This window comes from Cervus elaphus, chromosome 7 (genome assembly GCF_910594005.1).
Source record: "Cervus elaphus chromosome 7, mCerEla1.1, whole genome shotgun sequence".
NCBI classification, from domain to species: Eukaryota; Metazoa; Chordata; class Mammalia; order Artiodactyla; family Cervidae; genus Cervus; species Cervus elaphus.
The window spans coordinates 15,580,976-15,601,427 of record NC_057821.1 but is presented as its reverse complement, the minus strand read 5'-3'; the positions used below and the strand labels follow the sequence as shown (position 1 = coordinate 15,601,427).

At 53.0% G+C, this 20,452-nt stretch overlaps 1 protein-coding gene across 1 annotated transcript in view; it reads left to right on the top strand.

Moving 5' to 3' along the window:
• Positions 1–2,555: 2,555 nt before the first annotated feature.
• Positions 2,556–20,452, top strand: part of LRFN2 (leucine rich repeat and fibronectin type III domain containing 2) — a 200,817-nt gene continuing 182,920 nt past the window's right edge. The window contains exon 1 of the mRNA XM_043907385.1: positions 2,556–2,966. The gene's annotated coding sequence lies outside the window, so the exon portion shown is untranslated. The remainder of the gene's footprint in view (positions 2,967–20,452) is intronic.

The following is a 20,452-nucleotide window of genomic DNA, read 5'->3' as shown; positions in this document are numbered from 1 at the left end:
GATTCTTATCCACTGTGTGTGTGTGGCTCAGTCGTGTCCGACCCTTTGCGATCCCATGGATTGTAGCCCACCAGGCTCCTCGGTCCATGGAAATCTCCAGGCAAGAATACTGGAGTGGGTAGCCATTCCCTTCTCCAGGGGATCTTCTTGACCCAGGGATCAAGCCCAGGTCTTCCTTATTGCAGGTGGATTCTTTACCGTCTGAGCAGCCAGGGAAGTCCTTCTTATCCACTGAACCATCAGGGAAGTCCTGGGACAACTTCCTGATGGCATATTGGGTTCCCTTTGGAGCAAGAATTGGGCTACCCCCAGCATCCCTGGCCTTCATGCCATCCTAATGTCTTATTGGTTTCTGAGTGCAGCTTCATTTCTGCTCTGGTCCCAGTCTCATCTTATCCCTGCCACTAGATTCCAGTCCTCTCCTGGGTGACCTTGGTGTAAGGAGATAATCTAGCCTGATGCCCTTGACCCTTGGAGGGGAATTCAGAGACTGGAATCTAAGCTAAAGCTCCTCCTTCCACTCTTAACTCCTCCTCTTGGAATTCCCACCTATGGAATGCAAAACCAAAGGTAAACAAGGAAGAAAACCTCCCTGCTGATTCCCGCCTTCATTCCTTCCCCCACCACTTCCCCGGGGGAGTCCCCCTGTTTCTGCCCCCACTTCTTCTACTCAACCTCTCCTTCCTCCTTGCTTCCCTCATTTATCTTCCCTTCCCTGGTGGCCCAGATGGTAAAGAATCTGCCTGCAAGGTGGGAGACCTGGGTTCGATTCCTGGGTTGGGAAGACCCCCTTGAAGAGGGCACAGCAACCCACTCCACTATTCTTCCCTGGAGAAACTCCACAGACAGAGGATCCTGGCGGGCTACAGTCCATGGGGTCACAAAGAGTCAGATACGACAGAGCCGCTAAGCAGAGCGCACACCTCTATCCCCACCCCGTTTCTACCTCTCTTTTCTTGCCCACTCTGATGTATCTTGAGTTTCATCCTGGCCATGCCCTTTTCCCCTTAGGCTTTCTAGAATCCCCCCAAGGAAGAGCCTGTCTTCCAGGGTCCGCAGAACTCTGATTTGGCAGTTTCCCTGAGTGCCCATGGGAGTACAGCACAGGGGAGTCTAGGTGCCTGGGCTTGGGCAGATTTTCATCCAGCTCACAGTGCACAGTCAGAGAGGAGGCAGGGTTTCAGATTACAGATTTAAGCAGCTGAGCCAATCCTGAGCTGCAGAGCCACATCCACATGCCACATGTGCCTCCCTGTGGGTATCTGGGACAGGTGCACGGGAGGTGTTTAGGAGAGCAGAGAGGGATTGAGACATTCTCCCTGGATTTAGCAGCTGGAGTACAAGCAGGCATCTCAAATTTTCAGTTCTTTCTGTGAGAAAGGTACCTGAACCTCTTGGAAAGACCAGTAAGGCAGAGCCTGGTCCTACCTTTCTGGAAACTGGTTGCTGATCCCAGCGGACAGAGAGGATAAATAACCAAAGTTAGATGAGACCCCAGCCAGACCCAGACCTTCTGATGTTAAGCCCACGGGGATTTCATGACACGCCACGGGCCTCGGACAGGTCGCTTTACTGTTCCGGGCCTCATTTTCCTCCAATGTCAAATGAGGGTTGGTGGGAGGATCAAACAAGGGAAGGCGCTGTGCAAACAGTTGGCGCCACTGCACACTTTACAGATTCTGACAGTATTCCGAGGTCTAAAGGTGCGTGTCCGACTCTTTGCGACCCTATGGACTGCATAGTCCTGGCCTGAATTCTCCAGGCCCGCCTGCACCGGGCTCTCATCTGTCCTGGGTCGCCCCGCTAGGGTGTGGGGATCAGAACCCCGCCAGAGCTGGGTGGGCGCGATCGTCCCAGCCCCCACCCTCTGCCCAGGGCCGGCGCGGCGGGGTTCTCCTCCGGCAGGCGGCGGGCTGAAGGCTGCACGGCGCTCTCCGCACGTGAGGCGGCAGCACCGGCTCCGGCCGCAGCGCGCAACCCAGGCCGCCCGGCACGCTTGGCGCAGGGTCTGCCCGTGCCGCCGGGCCGCCCATCCCGTCCTGCCGGCTCCTGGGCGCGAGGCCCGCCCGCCGCCCTCCCCGGACCCCCGCCGCCCTTCCGGGCGAGCACCGCTAGCCAGCAGCTGCCCTCGCGCCACCCCGGCGGGGACCGCGAGCCCTCCAGTTCCGGCGGCCGTGTGGGAAGGAAAGGGGTGCGCCGCGCGGCGGGCCCGAGGCCGGCTCCCGGCTCCTGCAGCTCCGCCGGCCGCCGCTGGGGGCGGCCTCGCTTGGGGGCTCGGCGGGGACGGCGCGCACGGGCCCGGGTTCCGGGCGCCTCCGGCCGCTGGGCTCTCTCCGCCGCCGCCTCTCGGCGGCCGCCGCAGCCCGCCGGCTCCCTCCTTGCTCCATGCGTGCGATCGCCGTGCGTGTGTGTGTATGTGTGACGGGGGCGCGCGTGTGTGAGCGCGCGCGTGGGGGGGCAGTGTGCATGCGGGGCGTGCGGGGGAGTGTGTTTGTGTGCGTGTGGGTGTGAGTGCCTGGCTCGTTCTCTCTGAGACACACACACACACACACACACACACTCTCACACGCACAACCGGCTGGCTCGTCTGAACTTGAAGACGCCCCGCATTCCAAGATGCCCGAGGTTCCTGGGGATGCCCGGGGTTCTTCGATTTGGAAAATCCTGCCGCCGTCCTCCTAGGGAGAGATTATGTTATTATTATTTTTTTAATCTGGAAGAGAACAAGTTGTGCTTTTTCTTTCTTTCTTCGTGCTAAATGCCGTGGATATAACTGAATAAGCCTCTCAGGGCTCTCCCCGCGTGGACATCCGAGGCCACCATCTGCCTGTGTTCGCCGGAGCCGGAGGGCTTAGCTCGAGCCTGTCTCGGGCGGGGAAGGATGCGTGGCCGAGCCGGGGAGCCCGGGCGCCCCGCGGAACCGGCCTCGGTGCCTCCCAGCCGGAGGTAGATGCTGCCTCGCCCAGGTGAGTGGTCGCCACGGCCTCCCGCGTCTCAGCGATCGGGTGTCTGCGGGAGCTTGGCGCGGGGCTGAACGCGCCCGGGGGAGCTGGGAACTTTGCATCCCTTTCTCTTTTCACTTGAGGGCTCTCTCACCCGAGCAGCCCTGCGGATACTCCCTTCTCTTTTCGCCCGTCGTTATCGCGGGAGGTTTCCTTTTCATTTCTTTCTTTCTTTTTGATCGTGGAGGTGAAACTCTGGCGAGGAGCGGGGAGAGCGAGTTCCGTTTGAGGCCAGAGAGCAGGAGGGAGAGACAGGAGCTGCAGGTAGACAGAAACGTTGAAACAGCAGGAGAACTTTGCCGCCAGACCACTCTGTTGCATCTCCCCACAGGCGAAGCCTGGCTGGAGCGGTTGCTGGGGGCTGGGTCGGACGCCAGGGCTCCCTGCGCTCTGGGGGCTGGGTGGGGTGGGTAAAGCCGGGTGTGGAGGAGTTGACTCAGTGCTGATGGAGGGAAGGAAGGCTTCATTGCAGTTCAGGGAGGCAGGCATGTAGGGCAACCCCAGGGACCCTCTCCTGTCTTCAGGTAGAAGGCAGGGAGATTGGGGAGATGGTGTGTGTGCAGCTTGGGGCATCAGAATGGCATGATGAAGCAATATGGAAAGTGGTATTAGCTGTGCCTGGTTGATAGGTCTGTCTCCCGCCAGCCCTGCCCTGGTTCTAGGATTCTAAGGTTGGCCTGGGCAGGGAGGAGGGAGAGTAGTGGGCAGTCAGTGCCAGCAGTGCCTCGCTCTGCACAGACCCGAGGGGACGGCAGGGAGGTGTCCTACCCATCTTTGCATCACCCCAGTACAAAGGACATAGGCAGTGAGTTCCAGGGAGACAGAGCTCCTGAAAGCCAGAACCTGAAAGGGAAACAGGAGGGAGCCTGAGCGGGGATCGCAGGGGGACTGATCCAGGCCAGCACCAAGTGCCTGCTGAGATGCCACAGACAGGCAGATACCTGCGGGTAGCGGGAGCTTGGCGGAGCCTGCACCGTGAGCTGGTGTTACAGGCATGGCTGTAGATGCTGACCCTCTGCCTTCACGACAGTGAAGTGTGTGTGTGTGTGTGTGTGTGTATGTGTGTGCATGCGTGTGTCAGGGAGGGGGTCCTCTGTGGCTGCAAAGGGCTGATTGGCCTTGAGGGGCCGTGGGAGCAGGGCGGCTTCAAGAAATTGACCCCCCCCCCGCACCAGCCCCATGGCTGGGGAGGAGCAGAGCTAGGCAGGAGACTGCCTGTCTCTGAGCTGTGAAGTTCCCTGGGACCAGGCTGAGAGGTTCTTGTTGGGCTGTTGTATGAGGGTGGGGGCCGTCTTGGAACTCAGGGCTTGTGGGGAGACTGGGAGCACAGATGGGGGGATTGTGGGGAGACTGGGAGCTCAGATCCCGGGTCTTAGGGTTGTGTCCTGGGCTGATCGCTCTCCTCTGCGAAGAGCTTTACTCAGCCACGTACAGCAGAGCCCAGCCAGCTGTGGCCTCGCTTGTGCAGTACTTTGGAGGCTGAAGGGGGTCAGGGTCCTGCAGAGAGGATGGGGAAGCTCGAGAGGGCCTGCCGGCAGCCTCCGCAGACCACACCAGCTGCCTGGGCCCATCTGCTGACGCTGGGATGTCGTCTCTCCCTTCTGACTCGGGCTAGGGGTGCCGAGTTCCGTCTCTGTCCTCCAGCTCCTCCCCTGCTTCTGCTCAAGCCCTCTGCCCAGTCCTCAATTTAGAGTTTCTGGTCTAATTCCTGTTCAGGAATGTAATTACGTATCTTCCTACCCTGGCCCTGGGGGATACAAACAGCTAACTTGGCATTTCGGTTTCAGCCTCTGGCGATGCTTCTCTGGGAGGTCGGCTCCCAGCTTCATCCCCTGTCGGGTTGGACTGGGTGCCCGCCGCCGCCTTCTCTGAGGTGCCACTTTCTTTCCCAGGCCCTGAAATCTGAGACGCTGGGGAGTCCTGGCCTGAGAGAGGGTGAGCAGGAAGCTTTCGGGAGGTGAGACAGAGGAGGAGAGACCTAGGAGGAGAGGGAGGGTGGAAAGGGTGGGAAATGCAGATAAGGTGGGTGGGGCCACTGGGAGAAGCCAGCAGCCTTTTGGCCACCCAGGCCCTGGGTTGGCTACAGTGAAAATCGCCTTTGTGTCTTGGCTGCCGTTCTGAAATAAAATCAAGGATCCAGGGGGTTCTGGCCTCTGGTGTCAGGTACGTCAAGTCAAGTCTGTCCAGCCTGTGAGATGGAGCAGTTCTCCTTCAGAAAGTCCCCTGTCCCAGGCTGGAGATGAGCACAGTACTGGCATCTGGGGCCTGGTTCCCCATTCTGATGGGGAAGGCTTCTAGACTGACAGCAGAGACACAGAGCAGAAACCAAGCAGAGACAGCCAAATGTAACAGGACCCTGGACAGAAGCAAGAAGTATTGGGGTGTCTTGCAATTTTATTTTGAGCATAGTTGGAACCTTAGCACAGTTTCTGAGCAGTTTATTTGAAGTTCAGTTGTAGTTTTTGAGCACAGTTTATTTGAAGGGATAGAGTTGTCATACGCAGGCATACCTTGGAGATATTGCAATCCTGTTCCAAACCACTACAATAAAGCAAATATCGTAATAAAGTGAGTCATGAATTTTTGGCTTCCCAGTGCATATCAAAGTTATATTTACATGATACAGTAGTCTATGAAGTGCATAAGAGCATTATATCTAAAAAAAAGCAGACCAATGTAATACCTTAATTTAAAAGGACTTTATTGCTAAAAACTCTAACCATTTTGTAAGCTTTCAGAAAGTCATAGTAGTAACATCAAAGAACTGATTACAGATCACTGATCACAGATCACCAGTCACCATAGCAAACACAATAAAAATGAAAATGTTTGAAATACTGCAAGAATTACCAAAGTATGACACAGAGACATGAAGTGGGCAAATGCTGTCGGTAAAATGGCCCCAATATACTTGCTCGATGCAAGGTTGTTGCCGCAAACCTTCAATTTGTAAAGAAACACAATATCTATGAAGGACAATCAAATGAAGCACAGTAAAGCAAGATGTGCCTGGAGTGGAATGGAACCTGCGCTTGGAAGGCCTGGGTTGGAATTCTAGCTCTGCCACATCTGTGTTAACCGCTGGAGCCTCTGTGCTCTCGTCTGCTGACTGGAAATAACAGCATGTGCCTTGCCGTTGTGTATGGCCCCATGTTTGTCCCAATGCTCCCCAACCCCCTTACAGATCTGGGGGAGTGTTTGGTTGGAGGGGGAAGTTTCAGAGAGGGGGAGGGGCCCTCAAAGACCTGGAGGAGCGTGTCCCCAGCCTCCCCTGCATACAACTGCCAGGAGGGTTTGATGCCATCGTACATAAGCGGGTCATTAAAAGACTCCAGGAAACCCTCCAAGAAAACTTGGAGAATTGATACTCGAGGAGCAGATTTCACCTCTGGGGCTGTGGCACCTGCTTCTCTCCCTGCCTCTTGTTTGCTGTGGGTTTTTACAGCCATGCACATTTGCTCAGGATGCTCCAACTCTGTGTTTTACAAGTATCATCTGTCACGCCTTCCTATCTCAAGCTGGAGTGTGAAATCTCTCCCAGAATTCGGCCTCTGCCCTTCCTTCCCTGGCTCCAACTCTTGCTGCCCCAAGAGTGGCCTCACAGGGCTGGTGTCTAAGTGAATGGACATAGCTCTGCTGGGGCCTCTACAGGGCCTGTGATTGGACCTGGGTCCCATTTGTGGAGTTGGGTGGTCCACCCAGTCAGGAAGAGGGGCTCGGGCCCAGACATGTATTTAGTAGGATCTGACTAATGAGTTACCAGAACAGGGTTGGAGGACTAGTCTAACCATCATGGCTGGGCCTAAGGAAAGGTATATTCAGGGAGCAGGAAGTCAGGTCTGGAGATGAGGACCAAGGGAAAGAGCCGTGTTGGGTATGCTCAGGGCGAGGGCAATCAAGAGGGCTTCTTGGAGGAGATGAAGATTTATGGGCAAAAGCCCATTAAACTTCATAGAAGTTAGATTTTGTCTTATAAATTCTCAGAGGTCACTGGGAATTTGGGAGTTTCAGGTGTGGAAAGTAGAATGGATATTCTGAGAATTTCTTAGGCTATCAAGACCAGCTCCTTCGAACAATTTCCTGTTTGTTTATTATGTACCAGGCACAGTGCTAAGAGCTTCACATTTTTTCTCATTGAATTCTCCCAATCCTGTGAAATGATCACTGTTGGTACCTCCACTTTATAGACGGGGAAACAGAGGTTCAGAGAAGCTGGGTGCCTGCCAATTAGTTGGTCAGTGGCAGAGCTGTCACTGAGTTCTCACGTCTGTCTGGATCAACACCCACACCCTTAACCCCTCTGTACTGCCTCTGTCCCCAGGGGAGGATCAGTAGGCTCAGCATGGATCGGTCCCTGTGTGTGCTCTGCTGGCCTCCTGGCCTGGCTGGTGAGGTGACTTCAGAGCCTTCATCACAGAGCCCTCGGGGGCTCAGTCTTCTTGGGGGCTTCCCTGCCTGCCATTCTGACTCATACACATCTGTTCAAAAATTCCCATCAGATAGTCTGCATTGTCCTTCTGGACCGGATGGAAGATGGTAGGCTGAACACTGGACTGTGAGTTAGGGGTCCAGACCCTACCTTGTGTGTGACTTGGGTGGGGCCCCCCTGAGGCCTGGTTCCTTTACTGATCCCGTCAGGATGCTGGTGTTGACTTCCTAAGGAGGATGTAAGGTCAGGCCCGTGTGAATGTGCTTCAGCCTTGAGCAAGCCCTTTAGCACTCAGGATTATATTTGTGACCCCTTCCTGATTTTAGATCAAGTAACTAAACTCTCAAAGGCAGTACTGCCCAGGTATGAGGGCACTGGGGCTTCCCAGGTGGTGCTAGTGGTAAAGAGCCCACCTGCCAATGCAGGTGACTTAAGAGATGTGGGTTCGATCCCTGGGTTGGGAAGATCCCCTGGAGGAGGGCATGGCAACCCACTCCAGTATTCTTGCCTGGAGAATCCTCATGGACAGAGGAGCCTGGTGGGCTACAGTCCACGGGGTCTCAAAGAGTCAGACACGACTGAAGAGACTTAGCACACACACACGCGTGAGGGCATTACAGGTAGGCTTTAATGTATCTGTTTCGTGTGGGACTGGAGTTCCCCAATAATATAATAGGTGAGGCAGGCGGACACTGTTCCTTCTGGGAAAAGGGATGCAGAACCTGCAGAAGAAGAGCCTTTGGTCCAGACAGCTCGGGGGGATCGGGGCAGGCAGCAGGGAAGGGACACACTGATGTCATTTCATATCATGTCATATCATTTACTTTTGCAACTAGGTGCCATTATTGGAGCTTTGGCACCAGAGAGGGTGAAGGGAGTTAGCCTTCAGCCCGTGTGTCTCAACTTTTCTTTAATTATTGCCCTCTTGATGAAAACTTTTAAGACACTATTTCTTATAATTTCACTCCCATAAAATTTTAATATATACTATATATCTGTTTATGTACTGTATTAGGTATCGCTGTGCTTTGTATACAAAAAGAGTAAGCTGCTCCCAATAACAAATTTTTGCCCCCTTGGGGGCGCTGTTGCCACCACTGAGAATGCATGTTTTAGGACTAACCGGCTAGGATTAGAAAAGGAGGTAGATTTGAGGCAAGGAGAATCCAGGAGATGGTGAGGACAGATCCACACTGGCAAGTCACTGCCTGGAGTGTGGTCCATGGACCAGGAGCATCAGCATCACCCAGAAGCAGGCTGGGTGGATGCAAAATCCCAAACCTCCTGAACAGGAATCTCCATTTTATTGAAATGGGGGGTAAGGGCAGGCTTGATCCTGGAAAACAAGGCAAGTCTGTGAACAGAAGGTCAAAGGAAAAGGAGTGAGAAGCCAGAGGCAACTATGTGCTGGGTCAAATGGCTTGTTAAGCTGAGTCCTAATGCACCAAGCACGTTTAAACAATGACACTGTTTGCCTGTGTTGTAACCCATCACTCCTGGTTTTTTTCTCCGCGATTCCTTGCACTGTGGTTGCACGGTGTGTAGAAGGTGTGGGGGTCCCGTGGAGGAGATGCAAGGCTGTGTGTGGCTTTGCTCCTGAGCAACAGAAGGCCATGCGCCTGATTTGGACAGATCTAGGTCTGCTTTCTTGAATATCCCCAAGGGCCAAGGTTAATGGGCACCAGACCAACCCAAGAGGCAGACTGGAACTGTAGGCACAAGGCTTAGGTGTTAAACAGGGTCAAACTGGGTTAAAGAGCAAAACTGAGCTCTTGTAATTATCAGTATGCTTGGAGTTGTCTGCATAGAGCCTGGGACTCCTTGTCACAGTCCTATGTATACAGGGTAATCCTGAAACATGAGAGACTGCAAAATCCCAAAGTTGGACTCTTTAGTACTCAATGCATTTACAATCGACCCTCCTTATCTGTGGGTTCTTTATCTGTGGATGCAATCAAAAGTTTTCAGAAAAAGACAAATCCCAGAAAGTTCTAAAAAGCAACACTTGAATTTGCCATGTACTGGCAACTATTTATGTAGCATTTACATTGATTTACATAGCATTTACATTGTAGTCAGTATTATAAGTAATCTAGGGAAGATTTTGAAGTATGTGGGAGGCACAGATTTAGAGAATGAATTTATGGTTGTGGGGGGGAACAGGGGGAAGGATGGGGGAGAAGGGTAGTTATGGAGTTTGGGATGGACATGTACACACAACTATATTTAAAATGGATAACCAACAAGGACCTACTGCATAGCATATGGAATTCTGCTCAGTGTTATGTGGCAGCCTGGATGAGCGGGGAGTTTGGAGGAGAATGGATAAGTGAATATGTATGGCTGAGTCTCTTCCCTATTCACCTGAAACTATCACAACATTGTTAATCGGCTCTCAGTTCAATTCAGTTCAGTTGCTCAGTCGTGTCCGACTCTTTGTGACCCCATGAATCACAGCACGCCAGGCCTCCCTGTCCATCACCAACTCCCAGAGTTTACTCAAACTCATGTGCATCGAATTGGTGATGCCATCCAGCCATCTCATCCTCTGTCATCCCCTTCTCCTCCTGCCCCCAATCCTTCCCAGCATCAGGGTCTTTTCCAGTGAGTCAGCTCTTCGCATGAGGTGGCCAAAGTATTGGAGTTTCAGCTTCAGCATCAGTCCTTCCAATGAACACCCAGGACTGATCTCCTGAGGATGGACTGGTTGGATCTCCTTGCAGTCCAAGGGACTCTCAAGAGTCTTCTCCAACACCACAGTTCAAAAGCATCAATTCTTCAGCACTCAGCTTTCTTCACAGTCCAACTCTCACATCCATACATGCCTACTGGAAAAACCATAGCCTTGACTAGATGGACCTTTGTTGGCAAAGTAATGTCTCTGCTTTTTAATATGCTATCTAGGTTGGTCATAACTTTCCTTCCAAGGAGTAAATGTCTTTTAATTTCATGGCTGCAATCACCATCTGCAGTGATTTTGGAGCCCCCCAAAATAAAGTGTCTCACTGTTTCCACTGTTTCCCCATCTATTTGCCACGAAGTGATGGGACCAGATGCCATGATCTTAGTTTTCTGAATGTTGAGCTTTAAGCCAACTTTTTCACTCTCCTCTTTAACTTTCATCAAGAGGCTATACTCCAGTACAAAATAAAAAAAGTTAAAAAAGTAAAGTATATGGGAAGATGTGTACAGGTTATGTGCAAGTACTATGCCATTTTATAAAGAGATTAGAGCCTCTGGATTTTAGCATCTGTGGGAGTCCTGGATACTAGAACAACTGTATTATGGGCAAACCCTGCATTAACTCATTCACAGTAGACACAACAAGAAAAGTGAGATGCTATGTCTGTCTTAACCCCTTTTCCCTCTGTATTTCCCTCCTGGGTCATCTCCCCTAAACACCCTCTTCTTCTGTCTAAGGCCAACACGGGAAGGTCTTCCCTTTCGTCTTAACTTAGGTCTCTGATACACTTCACAGAAATGCAAAAATCTGTTTGGTTCTTCCACCTTCCCTCCCTAAGACTCACTTTCTACTCCTTTTCCCTAAAGCTAGCCCCATCTTTCCTAGTTACCCTTCCTGATCTGTTCCGCTATCAAGGCAGCTTTAGTCAAAATAGCTGGGGGTGGGGATTTACTATGATCCCCAACTAATATTGGGAGTCTGTGCAGACTCCTACTTCAGACTAGTTGTAAACTAGGTCTTGCTGTTACATGACTCCCTCTGGTCCCCCAAATGACTGACATAGGGTCACTCAGCCTGCAGGACTTGGAGGAGATTGGGTGCGAAGCAAGGTTTAGGCTCCAGCTTGCATCTCAGTAGCTGATGAGGCAATAGCAACCCACTCCAGTACTCTTGCCTGGTAAATCACATGGACGGAGCAGCCTGGTAGGCTGCGGTCCATGGGGTCGCTGAGTCGGACATGACTAAGAGACTTCACTTTCACTTTTCACTTTCATGCATTGGAGAAGGAAATGGCAACCCACTCCAGTGTTCTTGCCTGGAGAATCCCAGGGACGGCGGAGCCTGGTGGGCTGCCGTCTATGGGGTCGCACAGAGTCGGACACGACTGAAGCGATTTAGTAGCAGCAGCAGTAGCTGATGAGAAAGAGATGTGGGGGCCCCCTGGAGGACAACAATGGAGGTGTAGGCATGCTTGACCTGAGCTCCTGGAAAGCCCTGGAAATGCCCAATAAGGGCCATAAGATGAGGCCTAGTCAATCTAAAAAGGTATTGAGGATTCCTGGGTGGGCAAGTTGATCCTTCCCTTCAGTTTCCCTTCCCCTGCCCCATTGAAGCCTCTGTAATACCCAGATAAGTCCTCTTGGGGCAGAAGGGAGGAAAGATGGATGACCCGGAGACACGGAAATCAAAGGTTAGAGGTTAGAGGTCCTCATACAGCGCCAGACACCAAGTTGCAGGGGACTCTCTGGGGTGCTGGGGGACCTGGTCAGGAACTTACCGATGGGTCACCCTGGGTGAGGGAGCCACACTGGAGCCCTGTCTCTGCCAGGGCACATGTGCAACCTGCATGTGCTCTTGTGTGGCTGTTTGGTGATCTGTCAGTCTGCTCTCCGGAGCTTTGATTCATATCACACCTCCCACAACTGAGAAATCCCATGCTAGGTCAGTCCCCTGCACGTTCCCCTGCGCGTTCTAGCCCCGCTTCTGCCTCATTTCCACCGAGATAGAGTGTGGGAGAGGATTGGGCGGTGTCTGTCCTCATGCTGTAGAGGAAGCCTTCTCGCAGCCGTTTCTCATGACGCTTCTTAAGGGTCAAGGTATGGGAGTCATGATTTGCTGGAACCACTTTCATGGTCTCAGTGCACCCCACCTCTTGAGCAAAGTTCTGTACTTTGCTGCCAGTGTGACAGTGAGGTTTCCTTTGACTTGTTCTAAAGTGCCCCCTCCATCCCATGCATGCTAAGTCGTCTCAGTAGCGTCCGACTCTTTGTGACCCCATGGAGTCCTCCAGGCTCCTCTGTCCATGGGATTCTCCAGGCAAGTATACTGGAGTGGGTTGCCATGCCCTCCTCCGGGGGATCTTCCGAACTCAGGGATCGAACTCACGTCTCTTGCATCTCCTGCATTGCAGATGGGTTCTTACGAGCACCACCTGGAAAGCCCTCAAGCCCATCGAGCTTTAAAGTCAGGAGAGCCTGAGTGTTCAGGATGCTCCCTAGACCTTCCCTTTCATGACTGATTGGTCAGCGGCCCTCATTGATTCAGTTTAATTTAACGTGCAGTTATTGAGCACCTACTGTGCACCGCCCCCAGCCAGACACCACATGCAGCCCTCCACCACCCCCATTGTTTGATTTCCCCTTCTGTACTTTTTCCAGCCCTGCCTGTGGACTCTAGGACTTGGAGGGGGTTGGGGCTGGGATGGCGGTGGGGGTGCCCAGCTCTGACTTGTGCCTACTGCCTTCCCTCACCTGTGATCCCGTGCATGCGTGTGTCTGTGCGTGTGCATGTGCTCAGGACTCAGCTGAAGGTCATGCACGATTAACCACATGATGTAAAGCTGACAACAGCAGTGGCCATGCTGGAGGTGGAGGGGTGATGTGGACCACTTGAGAAATGCACTCTCAAGCTGCTTTCCCAGATCCCTCCCTGCCCCACTGCTTAACTGGCATCTCACCCTCTCACCCAAATGTGAACTGACTGGATGAAGAGATTTGGGGGCTGTGGTCCCTGTTTAGGGGCAGCTGACCCTAAAGGAACCACTTAATCTTCCTCCCAGCCCGGGCATGTGCGTCACAGAGGCTGAGCTGGGAGAAGGGGAACTGAGGGGAGACCCTAGAATAGACATAAATCCCGGGCCCGCTGTCTGGTCACAGCTTCTAAGCACATGAGAAATGAGGGCCATCGCACTGGGGGCAGGATGATTTCCCAGTCCTTAAATGGGCAAGAGTCTGGGCAGAGAGCTGCTGGCAGGGGGAGGGGGAACACAGGGAGGTTGCAAGTGGGCAAGGCGGGCTCCTTACTGTTGAGAAGCCGTCCTCGGGTGGGGAAAGGCCCATTTTTCGTCCTTGGGAAGTTTAGGTCTAAGAGGAGGGTGGAGCAGAGAAACATACACATTATCCCAGAATGCTTAGGTACTAAAATATGTGGACACAGTTCTTATGTAGGGAGCCTGGGTGCACTGGGGCCCCCATTCCTAGGGCTTACACTGTGTTCTCTTTTCCTGATCATGTGGACTCAGGCAGATTACTCTCTCTGGGCCTCAGTTTCCTCATCTGCAAAATGGAGACAATAAGAGTACCCACGGCATAGGGCTGTTAGGAGAACCTGATGAATTGCTGTATGTGAGGGGCTGGAGCAATGCCCGGCATGTGCTGAATGCTGTGGGGTGTGTGTGTGTGTGTGTGTGTGCACGCACGCCAAGTTGCTTAGTCACGTCCAGCTCTCTGCCACCCCATGGACTATAGCTCGCCAGGCTCCTCTGTCCATGGGCTTCTCCAGGCAAGAATATTGGAGTGGGTTGCCATCCCTTCTCCAGGGGATCTTCCTGATCCAGGGATGGAACCCAGATCCTGCAGGTGGATTCCTTACTGTCTGGGCTACCAGGGAAGCCCCCTGTGTGGTATACACTACTATTATTCATGGTAGATAGACTAGGGGCATTTTTCCTAAGCGAGGAGGGGAGCAACTGTGGATCAGTTTAATGGATGCTCCTCTCCAACAACCACCCACTAAATCATCCAGCACCTTAGGGAATTTCATAATACTCTCTATGTGATCTCGTTTGACCCTACAGAAGTTCCTACCAGGCAAGCAAGAAGGACAGATGCTATGATTACACCCATTATACGTGAGAGGACACTGAGGCAGAGGTCACTGAGTGGTTCCTGATGCAGTTGGGTTTCTTATTATACCTTGTAACCACACTGCGTTTGGCTTAGGGGCTGGGGAAGTTTGTGGAGGAGGGATTTGTCTGAAGGTGGCTAGTGGATTCAGAACTGGACTTCACACCTGGACCGCCTTCGTTTTGGGGTCAGATTATGGGGCAATCAAGCCACATTGTGGGAGGAAGTTACAGGTCTACAGGCTCAGGCAGTGTCTACAGGACACGCCACGTGGGCGAGCACAACACAGGATCTCAGGGGATGGGAGTCGGTGGCAGGGCCGCAGAACATGCTGCTTTGGGACCTTTCAGAACCACTGTGCATTCACTGGATGGGGGTGGGAAGGCACTGGGGCTTCTAATGGGGATGTGGAACCTGGATTGAGGAACTTTTTATCAAGGAAGGAGGCATCTGATTCAGCCTGGTCTCTTTCATGGAGAGAAGGCCAGAGAGCAACATCTCCCTGGGCCATGATTCCTGCCCCCACCCCCACCCCCGTACCCGTTCCCCGGGGCTGAGCCAGGTGGGGGGAAGATATTTTGGTCTGAAGAAGCTGGAAAAGCCTATGGGGGTCAAGAAAATAGGCCTTGGAGCAGGGCACAGAAGAAGGCATGAGCCCCCCAGCAGGAGAAGCCAGATTTAGAGGCATGCTTGTGGGGGCGGGGTTTCAGGAACTGGGAGGGTCAGGTGTAGGATGGATTACGGGATCTGTGTCTCAGGTGTGACGTGGGGTGATGATGGGGGGATGGGTGTGTCACTGTGGGGAGGGGACAGAATTCTGGCAGTGAAGCCACAAGAGAAGAGCTGTGATGGGAGCCCCCAGTTCACCCCCAGCACAAAGCCAGGCTGCTGGGAACCCAAGCCCCCTCCCAAGTCCCTTTCTCTCGAGGGGAGAAGTCCAGGCCCCAGGCTCATTTCCAGGACTTCATGGTCAGCCGGTTCCATAGATCTCGGGCCGTGTGACTATGGCACATAACCAGGAGGCCCCGCAGGTGCCTGCGGCCCTAGGGTAGCACGTAGGTGCAGGGACACAGCAGTGGCCCATGAGTTAGAGGGGAGGCCGGCGGGGAGCCGGGGGGCTGGCCCAGCTGGGGCTGTGAGTTATCTCTGGCAGGGCCACCCTGCCGTGCCGCTGCTCTGCGGCGCCGGGCCGATATTTACTGTATATCGGTTTTTAAATTACAGTACGGCATTGATTCCCTGCTCTCCAAGTTCAGCCCTCACCCGCCGTCCCTGTCTCACTTGGCCTTTCTCTGCCTCTCCTCCTCTTTCTCCATCTGTCTTCTCTCTCTCACGGTTCAGTTTTTAACGCAGAGTATTATCTTACATTGGCTCATGTTACCCCGTAGTCCTATGTTTCTATTACCTTATGTTTATTAGAGGACGCGTTCTTTTCATCCCTTTCACATATACGGCTCTTGATGGTTTTTAAAGCGTAACTCACAACCACGTTTATCTACTTTGGATCCCGTGACAGTGAGGAAGTAGGGGTGAGCGGAGTAGTCTCCATTTAAAGGTAAGGAAATGGGCTCAAAGAGGCTAATGGAATGACCAGGTCATGCTTGGATTGAATTACATTATATTAAATCATCAGAATAACGGCTCCTGGGTATTGCCTGCTTCGAGTGGGCCCGGCGCTGTTCTAATGTAAGCTTTATATACTGATTTTATCCCCACATTAGCTCTGTGGCGTGGGTGCTGATTAGTTCATTTTTACAGGTGAGGAAACAGGCCCAGAGAAGTTAAGTCACTTGCCTGAGGTCACACAGCTAGTCAGAGGGCAGAGCTTGGATGTGAACCCCGGGCAGCCCGGCTCCTGAGTCCACACTCTTATCTGCAATGCAAGTTGTCACATGTTGTGATATGTGTAAGGGTGAGAGATGGGAATCGAGGTGGAGCTTCCCGGTGTATGAGAGGCTTTCTTTTTTTTTCTGTCTGGAAGGTAATTGCTTTACAATGTTGTGCTGGTTTCTGACGTATAACATCATGAATCAGTCATAACTATATATGTATGTATATATATGTATACATGCATATATCTCCTCTTCCTCAAAGAGACTTTCTTATTCTTGCACACCTTCAACGTCTGTAATAGTTTCCTGGCACCCAAGGGGAAGGCCTGGGGAACCTCATGACAGCTAGATGTGCCCCCAGAGTGGGATTTCAACTCAGATCACAGGCAGAGCTGCTTAGGGCTGGACCTGGCTCCCAGGGGCCCGGCAGGCCAGTGTTGCCATCAAATGAGGAGCTGGAAGAGCCTGGGGTCCCATAGGCTGTGCTGGGTGCAGCCCCTTCCCTCCCTGGGGAACCCCTGCTGAGCACTGCCTCCCCGCCTCCGGGTCGTGGTGAGGATGAAGTGAGTGAACATCTATGAAAGAGCCGCCATGGCTGGCGTAATTGACACATGTTCTCTCATTTCGTTCCCCTACAACCTTCACAAAGTAGGTGTTACCTCCCTTTGTGCTGAGGTGTAAGCTGTAGCTCAGAATAGCAGTGGGATTTTCTTTGGGTCTAAGGTGACCAACTGACCCTGTTTGGGACCCAGGGGACTCTGGAATGCAAGACTTTCTGTTATGAAACCGGAGAAGTCCCAGGCCAACTGGGAGGCGTCCCAGGTCACATGGACACTGTGCGCCGAGCCAGGACTTGACCCTAGTTGTGTCTGATTCCTGCTCCGTGCCCTCACCCACTGCTCTCGATTCCCTCGGGGTGGTGCCTCTTCTGTAGCTGCCCGCGTTTGCTGAGCCCTGGCTGGCTTTAGGGATGCTAAGCTATTTCATCCTGTTCAACCTTGGGAACTAGACATTAAGAGTTTCCTGGAGAGGAAGCAGAGAGGTGAAGGTACCTCGCTCAGGTCCCCCAGTCAGGAGGTGGGGATCCGGCACTTGCACTCCTGGCCACTCTGTGACAGCTCCCGTTGTAGCTCCTCCCAGTCCTCTCCACCCTCATGGTCATCCTTCCTCATCCTGGTAGCTTGTGGAGTAGACAGGGCAAGGCACATTTAGCCAGTGTTCAGGTCAGAACGTGGGAGCGCAGAGAGGCCAAGTTACTGAGCCGGTGACACGGCCGGTAAGTGATACAAGCAGGAGAGCTTCCTCAGGAGCTTCCAGCTGGTGCTTCCCTCTGTGCTTTCCTTGTTCTGTAACTCGGAGGGGGTCCCGAGCCCAACCCAGCCCGGCCCAGTCCTGTTCAAATTCCTGGAGGTCTGAGGCCCGAGGTCTCGGTCATCACGGGGTCCTTTATGCAGAAGCCTGGTTCCTATACTTGGCTCCAGGTTGTCTTCCTCTGCCCTGACCTCGGCAGGTAGAGGGGGCACCTGGCTGCCGTGGACAGGCCTGCTGGCCTCTCAGCTCCTCTCTTCCCACCAGCTGGGGACTGAAGGCAGGGTGGGCTGCATTTCCCTGGGAGGGCAGCAGAGGCTGTGTTAACACCAGGCTTCCTTCTAAGGCAAAAAAAAAAAAAAGAGTTGGGAAGGACAGTGACAAGTGTCTATAAATTCTGAATGATGTTCAGGAAAGTAGCCTAGCCCCCAGGGCTCATAAAACCCAGGCAGCCTGCTGGGTCGAGGGTGAATTATGGGGCCCTGCGTTTGCCACAGGGTCACCTGCCCATCAGGCCTCCCACTTGTTAGGTTCTTTCTATTTAACCTCTGAACTCTTTTCAGGATTCTTGGCATTTCGTGGTTGTCCTCCAGCCACTCATAGAGATGAATGACTCCCTATTTAAAAGGTGGAGAAACCGAGGCATACAGTGGGTTGGTAAATAGCTCAGGCTCACCTAAGGGCCTGAGTCTCTCGAGTCTGTCCTGGGAAATTCTCACTCACATTTATTGGACACATTTTACTGATCAAGCACTTACTACCTGCCAGGAACCATTCTAAGCATTTTACACCTGTTAACTCATTTAATCTTACCACAACCCTAGGACATAGGATTACTATGGTCACTCATCTCCATTCTGTAGTGAAGAGACTTTGCAGAGAGAGTTGAAGTCACTGGCCCAGGACCACAGAGTTGGGAAGTTGCAGGACTGTGCTATGAAACTTACATGCTTAACCATCATGCTGTTAGCATGACCTCAAAGCAGAATGGCCCGTGATAGTGAGCAGGGGCCCCTGCCATCCCTGGGGCACCCGGCTGGCTGCTTCTTCCCAGGAGACAGGCAGACTCCTCTGTTCTGGGTGCTCTCTGCCCTGCGTGGCTTCAGCACACAGATCGAGACATTGCTAAAGGAGTGTTGAGCGGAGGCAGGGGCGAGAAGGCCAGTGGAAAAGTGGCCAGTGGAGAAACCTCTGGGCTGGGGTCTGGAAACCTGAGTCCTGGCCAGCTTTGCCACCAACGGGTCATGCGACCTGGGTGATCCCTCTGATCTTCCTGCCTCTTGGCCTCTGCCCTCCTCTGATTTGAGAGAGATGGGGCATCCCTTGGTTTGGGGGGCCCAGCTGGTGACGGCAGTGGCAGCAGAAGGACCACAGAGGCTCCAGCATCAGGCCTGGCCCTGCCTTCACCATCAGGAATCCAGAGCTGCTGTAGATATTCGCCAAGCACCTAATATTGGTCAGCGGCTGGGCTACAGAGGCCAGTTAGATTGGTTCCTGCCCTCAAGGTGCTCCCAGTCTAGGAGGGGAGGCTGGGAGGTAAATAGGCAATTACAACACACTGCGTGCTAAGTTGCTTCGTTTGTGTCCGACTCTCTGACCCCGCCAGGCTCCTCTGTCCATGGGGTCCTCCAGGCAAGAATACTGGAGTGGATTGCCATTCCCTTCTCCAGGGATCTTCCTGACCCAAGGATCGAACTGGAGTCTCTTATGTTTCTTGCGCTGGCAGGCAGGTGGTTTATCACTCACGCCACCTGGGAAGCCCATAACACACTGTGATGGTGCAGTGATGGAGGTGAGGAACCGAGAGAGCTTCCTGGAGGAGGCAGGTCTGTCTAGCTCCCGGAAGTGCCTCTGGCTAAGTGGCTGCATTGGGCACCTCCGGCCCACCCTGAGGTGGACACCGTGTGCCCTGCTGATTGCTCTCATTAGGTGGCCTCCAGAGGCATTGCCCTGTCGCCGTCTTTACTTGTCTCTGCCCTATCGCCAGCCCCCACTGGACCTCCACAGTTCCTAGCACATGTCATGTTCACTGGCACCCCGCCTGGAACCCCGTTTCCCACACTCTGCTTGGCTGGGTCCTTCTCATCCTTCAGGACTCAGATTAAATACCGCTCCTGGGGATGGCCTGGCCACCCAAAGTCAGCCCCTTGCTGCTCACTCAGGCAGCTTCCCCCTGCCCATATCCCTCTTTCTACTCTATTCATTCGTTGTTTATGGCTTCACTCTTACAACCTGTGAATGGCAGGGGGGCAGGAATTTAAAGCCCAGATGGATGCTCAGACTGCCTGCTTGCAAGCCCTGCAACAATGCTCACCAGCTCTGTTACCCTGGGCAGGTCACTTCCCCTCTCTGTATCCCAGATTTCCCATATATAAAATGGGGGAAATAATAGTACCTACCCCATCAAGGTGTTGTTCCAGTTTAATGAGTTAACATATGTAAAGCACTTGGGACACGGTCTGGCATGTGACAGATGCTTAATAAATATTAGTAATCATTATTATTTTTATACCTCATGCTTAGAATAGTGCTGCCCAACGAAGAAATAGTTGACGATTAAATAAGACACATGGGCTGAATCTTGAAGGGACTAGGTTGGGGTTGATTAAAGAAAACAGTGGTTCTCGGGCCTAGATGCACATTGAAATCACCTGAGGGGTTTTAAAAACCAGTGATGCTTGGACCCCTATTCCAAGAGAGTCTGATTTAATTGTTCTGGGTGTGGCTGGGGCGCTGGAGTTTTTTTCTTTTTTTAAAGCTCTCCTGGGATTCTGATTCTAGGGTTGAGAACCATGGAGATGGGGAAAGGCAGGTGCTCACAACATCAAGAACATTCTGCAGCTGGAAGGCCTTGCTGGAGGACCTCCTGGAGGAGGGAGCAGAGAGAAAGAGTCTAAGGCAGGGAAATTGAAGGGTGGCACAGGAAGGCAGGGCCAAGCTGGAAGGGTCCCTATGTGCCACGCTAAGGAGCTTAGGCTTGGTGGGGAAGCTGGTGGGGAGCCTGGAAGCCTTTTAAGGCAGAAATGATATGGTCTGATTTGCCTTTGAGGAAATTGGCCTGGGTAGATGCGTAG